Raw genomic sequence first — 10700 nt, forward strand, 5'->3', positions numbered from 1 at the left:
ATCTCCTAATTACAAAATCAATATGAATTCCATCCTCTAATTTTATTATGATACATGTTCATTATCTGCTATTATCGAATATAATCCTCTTATAATCATTTTGGAAATACGTCAAAAATTAGGTTATGTAGCTGTAATTTTTGTTTGTTGGGTTGCCTGTTATTTTAAATATGCAAAAATTAGATATTCACCAATTCGCAAATTTGTCGCTACTAAATAATTCGTTATCATTCCGCTGCGCGAGTATAATCCTTATCTATATGCAATTACATTCGTCCCTATTTACGGAAACGCTCGGCCCGCCCTGTCGAAAACGCGGCCTAACGAAATTCCCACTCAGCTTTTACAGTCTCAACAGACTCAACACATCCGACCTCGACGTGTTTTTTTTTCTTTACCAGGGAATTGCCGCTTCCTTTTTTTCGGTCTCTTCGGGTTTCATTACGCTTTCCATTACAATATTCGCTTTCTATTCGCTTTTGTCGAAATTGAGCGGATAACAAACATATATGTTGACTCTTTTGTGATATTCATTCACTTTATGCAACCAACACTACATTACACATAACCAAACTCAAAACAAACAGAAAATAAAATTTTCTTAAAACTTTTTCTTTAGTATTTCATTTTAAATAATATAATGTAATATTGCACAATGTATTTCATTTGAATTATTCTCAGTAAAACGTTTTATGCTTTAATAATACATAATATATTGAAGTAGATTTTAGTGGCCTTTAATTTACATTTGAGTCTTGACGCAAGGCGAGACTAATCCATATTACGCCCAAGCGTGCCACAATAACTGTATTAGCATGAAAATGTAGGTGGATATGAAAATACATAAAGATATTACCGAAGGTGGAGGTAGATGGAATGTTTCGTATTTCCAGCGCCCGAGTGGAAAATAATCGTGCTGGAAGTCGATATCGGAAACCAAACGGCGGAAAACCACCAAACGATTATTCGGGGAGCGCATTATATGAAATCCGAGGATACACGAGCATATTAGATGCGGTAGTTGAACAAAATATGCATGAAGTGATACTAAACCCATAGGAAAGTAATTTGCTAGCAATCGGAATTATGACTTTAACTGATCATCACAAAATGTGTGTATTTGCATATATAAAATAATGTAAGGTTAGTTACATCATGCATAACTCAAAAACGACTGGACAGATTTTGATGATCAATGATTTTTTGGTTTCGTCTACGTCTAGAATAGCAGAATAAATCATAAAATATTAAAAATTATGACTTAAAAAGGGTTAATTAAGGGTTGAAAGTTTATATGTAGATTCAATCATGGATTAACAAAATAATTAAACCAGAGATGGCTCTAAAATGTGTCATTAGACTCTAAAAGCTACAAAATAAAAAATTATTAAATTTTTGAGCATTATTGAAAATATTACGTATCTAACCTAACTTTAGAACTTCTATTTGAATTTTTTATGTTTTATCGTTTTTAACCATAAAATTCCTGGTCTTTAAGCTTCCATTATTAAGTTCTATTATACATGGCGCATGCAGCACTGGGAGACATCCATCTCTACGACCATGGCACCCAGATGGATACAGCTACACGCAAGTGCTAGTTAAGTCTCGCGCCGTGCGTCGGCGTGTGTGTCGGTGCAGCAAGCAGCAGCCGCAATGCAATAGCAATACGTGTGCATTCGATGCCCCGATGCCCACTCGATTTGTTTCCGATTCCTACGTACACCCATACAAACAATACTTCACTCAGCCTACATTTACATTTACAGATTTACCGATTTACGTTTACATTTACATTTTCTTCGGCTTCATAGTGCGGCGCGACACACTCACACCTTGTGTCGCCGAAGTTTGTGCGCTCGTTACGTTGGACTTGCGATTTGTTCCAAGTTCCCACATGGGTCGCACGTCCTCCGTCGTCCGAGCGGCGACGAGCTCAAGAAGTTGGACATACATATTCGATTTCTACATTTCTCTGATTCAGCATCCGTCAACACGAATAACGTGAATGCACGAGGGTTTTTCGCTTCGGTTTTTGAGAAGGAAATGCATTATACAATAGACTGTGCATATGGTATAAACTAAAATATTGACCAATCGTAAAAACATAAAAACTAACTTTTAAGGCGATTTTTTATGTTTAAATTATGAAAATGTAATGTTTACTCATTTTTTGCTTATTTTACGAGTTATATTCATTAGTTAAAAAGTGAGGTTAAGAATGAACTCTTTTATTTTCTTCAAATTTAAATTGTAAATAATCCTACAATTCTAAGAATAATCCAGAATTAATTTCTTCTGTTTTGTTTGTTTTTGTTTTGTTTCGTAAAAGTCTCCATTGATTGTGATCCGTCCTGCGATTCATCGCATCACAATCCGATCGTATCTCATTTTAAAGTCAAATTGTCTGCATCCCTTTTCGTCTCGTCAAAGATGCAACATAAAAGTCCCCCAACAAGTCAAACTTTCATTCTTTTTTGCTTTTATAAATCTTATTTGTTTAATTTGTGTATTTTTTGATTTGTTTGACTACTTTCTGGATTAAGACTTCAAAAACGTATTCCCAATTAAAATCTGATTAAAATTTAACGAAGTGAGAAAAGGCGTGAAATAATTTGTGGTGAGCGAAGGTAGCAAAGGTGCTGGAGCATCAAAAACCAATAAACTTAATAGCGCCTTCAAGTCGAATAGCATCCTATACCCAAACCCAAAACCGACCGTAGGTATATCAGTTAATTAAGCATTTTGAGAGCTTTCCGCGTATTTAATACAACCTTCTGGAATTTTATCCGTCTTAAACAGCCAGCGCTACGAAATAATACATTTTAGTTGTGTTTGTTTTATTTTTTAACTAGTTTTTGGCGTTATTTTGCTTTGTTTAGCTTAATTATGTGCTCAATAGATTAAAAACCATCTCAATTCTAATTTAAAGAAATGAGAAAGGGTAATAATACGTTTTAGCGCCATCTACATATGTATTATTTAACTAAAACTATGTTTAAATCTTCATATTAACTTTCATCCCTTATTTCACACCCTTAACGTTATATTTTTGCAATAAAAAGTAGTCTATATAGTTTTCCTTGGTCGAACATATCTCTACACCAAATTTTATCAAAATATGTTCAGTGGTTCTTACGTTATCGTGAAACAAACAAACAAAAAACTCAAATTCGTAGTTCTGACTGACATTATACTTAGATCTACACGCAAAAATCTAAATAACCAAAGAAAAGCCTTCCTGTTTGTTTTACGATATTACTATGTACATACATTCCATACACATATTGTTTCATAGCGTTTTATATTTCTACTCTCCCATGGCGAGCATGAATAAATTTCCGAGTCGCGGTCCGCAATCAATTCCAACATCCAACTCGCGCGTCGTTTTCCGGCCAACCAAAGACTGGTTTCGATTCGTGCATTATGCGATATGCCTTATTGCCCACCGCCGCACATAGGCAATATTCACGAGTAAAATATTTCGTTCGAGAAATTGGTATAACCTGAATCTACACACTGCGCACGATAGAAAATAAGCGCGCGCGCGCCAACTTTGGTGAACAAGTTGCTTGCGTGCCGCACTAGTTTTTGTAGCAATTTGTTTCTTTTTTCGTGAACCAAAAGCGCCCCACTGACGGAAAGTTTACGCGCGCACGCCGCCTTCGATTCGCCTGCGGGGCGCGTGGTGTGGTCGGAATAAAAAAGTGTCACATAAAAATGATCTAGTAGTGGATGGGACACACGTTTAAATAAATTATTTTCTGTCGTTTAAGCGCTGTTGCGTCGCTTCTGGCGAGAGACGCGCGAAACTGGCGCACCGCAGGAAAACGGCGAAGTTTATGTCGTGGAGAAAAAATAAACGCGTTGAGAAAATGTGAAAGACATGAAAAACTCGGACTTGGACGAGCAACAGAATATTAAGGGCATCATGAATGTCGAAAATATTTTCAACTAAACAACCATGCGGCATTTTATTTCGGAGAAGTGTGGTTTTACGGTAAATATTTTATTTTGAATGTTATATAATAAAAAAACACTCAAATTTTGTAGATTTGAATAAAATAAACAATAAAAGGTTAATAAAAACACATAAAACGCATGGAAATCAAATAAAACTTAATTAAATCAATGTTTTATGATTGTTAAATATTTAATTAAGCTTCAAACTTAGTTTTATTCCTATTTTTGTTCATTTGAGAGTAAAAAACAATAATTTTAAGCTTGCAAAATTTACCAATAATTTTAAAAAGGAGAAACGTTAATAATCCGCCATCTGAATGCAAAATATATAGCTATAACAATGATTCCAATTTTCATCCCTTATTTTATATCCTTAAAGTTATATTTCTGCGACAAAAAGCAGTTCATGATATTCTCCTAAGTCTAAACTATCTCTCTTCCAAAATTTATCAAAATTGGTGGCATGGTTTATACGTGATTGCGGAACAAACAAACAAAAAAAAACTAAAATTCGCAGTTCCGACAATTTTTTATATGCATTTGTAAAAGTAAGCCCATTATCACAAGAAAACAAATAAATTTTTGTAAAAATATTAAAAATTAAAAATTTTGATTTTCCTATGAACGCACTGTATGTTTCTTCTTTTATGTGATTCTTTACTGCCGACATTTGCAATCGAGTGCATCGAGTACAATTGCGTTCGGCGCTGGCCGAGGTGCGCATTAAAACTTTAGCGTTAACTTTTCACGACACGACACGCTGCGCATCGAGTTTTCCGAATTTCCCAAATCGGCATCAGCGCCTTTCAGCTCGTGCGCGAATTTATTATCCGCCATTGTGGTTTATGCACCTTCTGCTCTCAAATACAGCCTAATGTTTAATGACTCATTCCTCAACCGACGATAAAATCGTAATCTCTAACTAAATAAAAACTAAACCCGAATGACTACGAAATTAATTTATTTCCCTAGTTGAGATTAGTAGTGATGCGAAAACTTCCTCACATGATAAAACCAAAGAATACTCATATGCGTCAAACTGCAAACAAGATGGCAGCGCGAAAACTTTAAACGTTTTGAACTGCGCTGCGGAAACCGGAAACTATTGTAACAACGTGCCATCTACCGAATGTAACGACGTGCGCGGAAATTTTCGAAACTCGACGCAAACTTTGAGCGATTTCAGCGTAAAATAATCAACGACGTTAGACGATTATAAACGACAACGACAAAGTGGAAAATCCACTTTTGATGTCGCAACTTTCGGGTTTAATCTTCGAAATTTTGCGAATTTAACAAAGTTAACAACTAATTAGAAACTCACGACACTATTTTAAAAATAATAACACTTTGCGGCGCGGAAATGAGCTGCAAAATTAATTTATATTCAAAGCATGCTACTAAAAGTTATGCAACCCAATTTACAACTCAACCGCAGCATGTAGGCAATTCACCGTAACAGGTGTTAGTTATAACTTGCAAACTTTTATGCGAACAAGTGAACAATTATTTAAATAAATAACTAAAGTGATAAAACCCATTAGACATGTTCGTGCATGGCTTGGGCAATCCGTTAAATAGAAATGCACGCGCGACACATTACTTGCGGTCGTTATCGGCTAATTCCAATTAGAAAACTTGCCGCACACGCCGCGAAAATGTCACTTCAAAACCCACATGATCCTAAATACGTTCATTACTCTTTACACATGCAGAAAACTCAGCGCACGCATTAAATCAATCAAGTTAGAAGCTCTAGCTGTAATGTTGGTTGCCTACACTGTGACCATTCAGAAAATTCAGGTTAAATGATTGTATGGGGCAATATCAACTATGTAACTATAAGTAAATGACTTAAAGTGAAGTTAACTAAGAAGTATGCCACAAACGTGTTTATTCATATTGTTGAAACGCTTGATGCTTTTCAACGGCGCGTGGGCATCTGGTAAGCCCGCAGAATGAAACGTGAATGGACACATAATGATGTTACGTGTACGCGCGTGTAAAATTTTGTTTTATCTCGAATTGGAAGTTTAACTTCTTGTTTTGCGCGCGCAGAGGCGGCGAAACGGTGAATATTACGAGTGAGTTAATAAAATAATGAAAGGAACTTAATAGATTCGTGTTTACAGTAACGCCATCTGTGAATCATTTATCAAATTTTTTCTTGTACATGTTTAGCAAATAAATAATTTAATTTAATTCGAATCTAAATCAACTGAATTAAATTAATTTACCACTTGACGCATTCGCGTGCCGTGTTTTCGCCCGCATGCAAACAATAGATCTCTCTTCTTGTACAATTTATTTCGCTCAGAAAATAGAAAATTCCCCGTCCAGGTGGCTGAGGTAAATAAATGTGTTGGTATAAGCTGGTTAGCTGGCAATTTCATCGAGAAAACTGCGCGCTTAAAGAGTATTCGTTAAAGGGTGGTTAGCGTGTTAGCGTGCAGGCAACAAACTAACTTGCTACAGCGCAGCGGTTGGAATTGTGTCTGTTGGTGGAATTCCCGAATATTCACTGTGACCGAATGATATGGCATAAGAACAGTGAGGAGATGAGTTTTCCTGAGAGGCGGATGTGGTTTACAGTTTACAACCCTTGGCGAGAATACATCAACCTACTTTGTAATATGTAATACTCGTATAATAAGAAAACAAATAAAATGGCAGCAAAAAAGAGAAGAAAATTGTGAAGATGTTAAATTTTTAAAAGTTCATTGCTTTTTTTTATAAATAACTTGATAAATTAAAATCAAATTAAAAATTGTAGCAGTTTACGTCAATAAAACCAATTTCTATGTTCGGTTTTTGTACCGCATCTCAAAGAACCACTCAATGGTTTATTTCATTTCATAATGTTAGATTAATAATCATTAAAAACATCATATTTTATCGAATGTCATTTTTCACTGCAATTTTCTACTTTGAAACAACACAATTAAAATATAACAATACCAATTAATTGGATAAAATAAATTCCACTAGAATAATAAATTGGACAGGTGCTCAATTTCTGTTCAGCGATAACAATGTGATCGTTCAATTTTAAATAAATACGAGTTTTCAAATGTATTAACATAAAACTGAGATTAATGCAAGTAGCGCCATCTTTACACGCCCAAACCTATCAATATTTTAAACATATTAGAAATTTAAACGTACTGCTAACAAAAAACAAATCAAGATATCACTGTAATATTTGTAATTGTAATATTTATGATTGAGTTATGATTTATTACTATTTCTACCATTTGCACCTATAACATTTCCTTGTTGCATTGGTTAAGATGTGCGATTGCAAATTCAAACCGATTAATGCACTTATAGCACAGTATGAACGCAGCAATATATTCAAAACAGTCGCCAACTGTTTATGAAGAGATAAAGATGATTAAGGTGTCACTAAAACTCGCCAACTCGCCAACAGTGCCGTAAAGCAAACTGCTGCTGCAACTACGAGTACACCGCTGTGGCTAAAACTAACAGCAGTAGTACTCGTACCTATCTACAAGCGTATTAGTGATAGAGCTATTAATGGCTGTGTGCAGCGTATGTGCATCGCAATAAAGTTCACATTCGGAAGCGTACGCCCAGATGATTTATCCTTATCGATTATTCAGTTTCAATTTACACATCATACTCCTGGTCATATTCGTATCTTAATCCCATTTGAGTATTTAGGTACGAGTAAAACTAGTGAAACATGACTATTGAGGCAAGTTTTTACGCCATCTATGTCGGAATTATCCTTACTAATATTATAAATGCGCATGTCCTGAAGTTTATCGTGCTTTCACGCAAAAACTACTTAACAGATCATCATGATAATTTGTACACATATTCTTAGTGGTCCCTGAATGGTTATAGGCTACTTTTTATTTAATAAAACAAAATATTTTTTAAATAAAATAAAGAAATAGTTTAGCCAATAATACCTCTGCATCTGGCTATTTGACTACTTTAACGCCATCTAGCATTCCAGCAATGAAGCTCAAACCTAAGTACTATAGTACCATCACACTGTATTATCACACTGTATTACCGACAGCTACGTCAACATCAAATCCAAATGACTACACTATGGAGACTGTACACTATACTTCCATAGACTATACTTTCAGCCATTTTAAACTTCCCGCCATTCTACTTCATTGTTACTTCTTCTGTGACTACAGACGCGTACGGAAGCAACTTCATTAGTTTAGATATTCGCGAGCGAAGCCGCGGGTTAAAGCTAGTATAACTATAATTACTATTGAATCTCAATATAAATTTTCATCCCTTATTTAACACCCTTAAAATTAAAATTTCCAATATTTTAATATTTATTCTTCTATTCAGGGCAAAGGCATACCCAAAAAATCAACGATCATCAAAATCTGTCCAGCTGTTCTTGAGTTATAAATGCTGTAACTAACGCAACTCGCTTTTATATATAAATTTACTCAATTATTGATGTTTGCTTTCGATAATTTATTTTTATAAATTTGCTGCATCCGTTTATCACAATGTAATGTATAAAATGTAAAAAAGACTACTCTGTAATATGCTTGTGCACACACGCGTCTCGGTAGATTGCGATTTTTAATTTATTTCTTATTTATGGTTAAAAATTTAAATTACAAAGCGATCGTCCGAAGATAAACGGTCGTTTCGGGCGGGCCGCGCTGGGATGAAGTCGGCGTCGTGAATTTATGTTTTTTGCGGCATAAATTTCGGGGCCGCACAAAATGTCTGCATAAGCGGATATCGGATGAATGGGTATTATTTTGGACTTTTCTATATGCGGATATGCCATCAGGCAGCAAGCAACAAGCCATTCATGTGGCCACAACGGTCAAAAAGTGTCAGCCGTATAATTGATTTCGTAACGAGTTTATTTAAACTAAAAATTTAAATTTATTTAATTTTTTTCAAAATCTGCCACAAATAAAAACTAAAATTTTATAAAAACAATTAAAATTTTAAATAAAAAAATAAAATCTTAAAATTGCCGAAAATACACGGAAATTCTATTATTGGCAATAAAATCACTCTCAAATATTTACTCTATGATGAGATTCCGAATTGTGTAGAGGAATTCTAAGAAATCCAGTATATTACTACCTGCTCGATGTGAATTGTGAGTTTTTTCCGCCTTCCTTACCTCTTTTCTCCGGTGTGACACACCGTCGAGCAATCAATCTCGTAAAAAATGCACGCCTGACGCAAATGAAACCGAATGCGATACAACACGTTACAACCACGTACGAACACGACGAATGGTTTTTCCCTCTGCCAACCTTTCTCTGCTACCTTTTCTGACATTGTACAAACCGTAAAACCCGTCAAATACCTCCCGTACGACCTATACAATAAAAACCAACCTAAGCCTAACCTAAAAATAAAATTTAACCTCAATATAATGTTTGATTCAAGTTGTAACACTCAAACATTTTCATTCAATGAATCATTCAAATCGGCGAACATGAATGAATGAATTTACGAGTATGTGCTTGTAAACTGCGCAAACTCTAAGTGCACTCGCTTGTTCTCTGTTGTTATAAATAAATTAATCGTGTGGGAAGTGTATTTAGTGATTCAGCGCAAGTATAACCTTAAAAAATTAGAAAAAGTGTCAATTGTCAAAATTCTAACCTAAAAATCACAAAATGACATTTTGACACTAAATATTTTCTATATTGTAATTTTGTAATTTGTAGGGATTAAATAACCCTTTTGAGATGGTTCTTTGCCACAGATCAAAATTCACCGGACATGCATCCGGAAGCCCTACGAATGCACCGCGCCAGCGCGCTCCAGTTGCGCACAAATTCAAAAATAACCACCACGTGCCGATGCACGCACTGCGCACTCCCAATAGCGTTTATTACATTATTCAGCGCAAGCGACAGAAATTACGGTTATTAACACACATGCACCTCGAATGTTTCTGGCGCTGTCGGTGTATGTATACGAACAGGTATCGTACTCGCGGCTCGTGTGTCGCCCACGCGAAAAATTTCAATATTGGGCTGTAAAGGCTGTAAACTTGCACAATATAAACTTTCCAAAGCGTCCGCGGCCGCAGGACTACTCGTACTCCAAAACGAGATGTTAATATTTGTCATGCGGTGAATTCTAATTTAAATAAACTTCATTAACCATCCACACACAATCAAGGCAACCATTTTTAATTAACTACTTGTATATTAAGTACATTTTAACTACCTTTTAGTGTTGTTGGTGGTGTGATGTTCCTTGGGTGATCATACTCCACATGTCGCGATGCATTCCTCGAACTCGCAACATCTTCAATATGTTGTTCAAGATGATTCACTGTCACATTTTTAATGTTTTTACAATAACAACACAGATTTTATTGTTTTGTTCTAGAGTTATTCACTTGTTTCAGTTGATTTGCGAGCGTGTTTTCGACGTGTTGTGACTTGTTTATCTGCGTTTTGTTTAACGCCGGCGTGCGGCGTCTATTCTTATCGCAATGCGGGTCTTTCACGCGACAGGTCTGCACTCAACGGATCACGGCATGCGACTGATTGCAGCCGGAGAAGGATTGTGCGCTCGGAGCGCTCTGCGCGCACATGTACCACGCACACACGGGCAACACAGCTGCTTGCAGGTATAAATGTAAGGTGAAATGAGAATAAATAAGAATTTCGTCTGCCGTGTGTGTTGTGCGTTGGACGTTGGACACACACAGGCGAAATTCGCGTGGGCGCACTTTAAATAACCCA

The 10700-nt window shown here is 35.8% G+C and overlaps 1 protein-coding gene across 1 annotated transcript in view; it reads right to left on the reverse strand.

Annotated features, from left to right (window-relative positions):
• LOC135798814 (insulin-like growth factor-binding protein complex acid labile subunit) overlaps positions 1–10509 on the reverse strand; it is a 37242-nt gene extending 26733 nt beyond the window's left edge. Inside the window, exon 1 of the mRNA XM_065311778.1 lies at positions 10177–10509. The gene's annotated coding sequence lies outside the window, so the exon portion shown is untranslated. The remainder of the gene's footprint in view (positions 1–10176) is intronic.
• Positions 10510–10700: the final 191 nt, after the last annotated feature.

The sequence above is a fragment of the Atheta coriaria genome, unplaced genomic scaffold, assembly GCF_025399875.1.
Source record: "Atheta coriaria isolate IRGN ID8LTWV9N9 unplaced genomic scaffold, Caltech_Dcor_3.1 hic_scaffold_9_pilon, whole genome shotgun sequence".
NCBI classification, from domain to species: domain Eukaryota; kingdom Metazoa; phylum Arthropoda; class Insecta; order Coleoptera; family Staphylinidae; genus Dalotia; species Dalotia coriaria.